The 353-nt window shown below is 64.6% G+C and overlaps 1 protein-coding gene across 1 annotated transcript in view; it reads right to left on the reverse strand.

Annotated features, from left to right (window-relative positions):
- The window catches only part of PRRX2 (paired related homeobox 2), a 53716-nt gene that overhangs the window by 21461 nt on the left and 31902 nt on the right, over window positions 1–353 (reverse strand). The window lies entirely within an intron of this gene.

The following is a 353-nucleotide window of genomic DNA, read 5'->3' on the forward strand; positions in this document are numbered from 1 at the left end:
ATTCCGCCTCCATCTAGCGGTACCAACCCTTCCCCCCCCTGCCTCCATCTTCCTAACCTCCCCTGCTGGGAACGGTCGCTGCGGGTGGGTGGGGGGCCTGGGAGCCCAAGCACCGACAACTGGGAGCTCTGATGGCTCAGCTCTGTGGCTCACTTCACAGGACCCCCGAGAAGGCCCGGAGGGCACAGCAGAGCACCCCGAGGCTGCGGCGGCCTGGGGGTGGGGCAAGCGGCTGACCAGCCACCGGGCCAAACTGGGAGAGGCCTCAGTGAAATCCTTGTATTTCACAACCCTCACCCGCCCCGTGGGTTAAGAGCCCCCCGTCCAAATCCATGCGTCAAAAAGCCTCCAAT

Source organism: Bison bison, unplaced genomic scaffold, assembly GCF_000754665.1.
Source record: "Bison bison bison isolate TAMUID 2011002044 unplaced genomic scaffold, Bison_UMD1.0 scf7180017864375, whole genome shotgun sequence".
Lineage (NCBI taxonomy): Eukaryota > Metazoa > Chordata > Mammalia > Artiodactyla > Bovidae > Bison > Bison bison.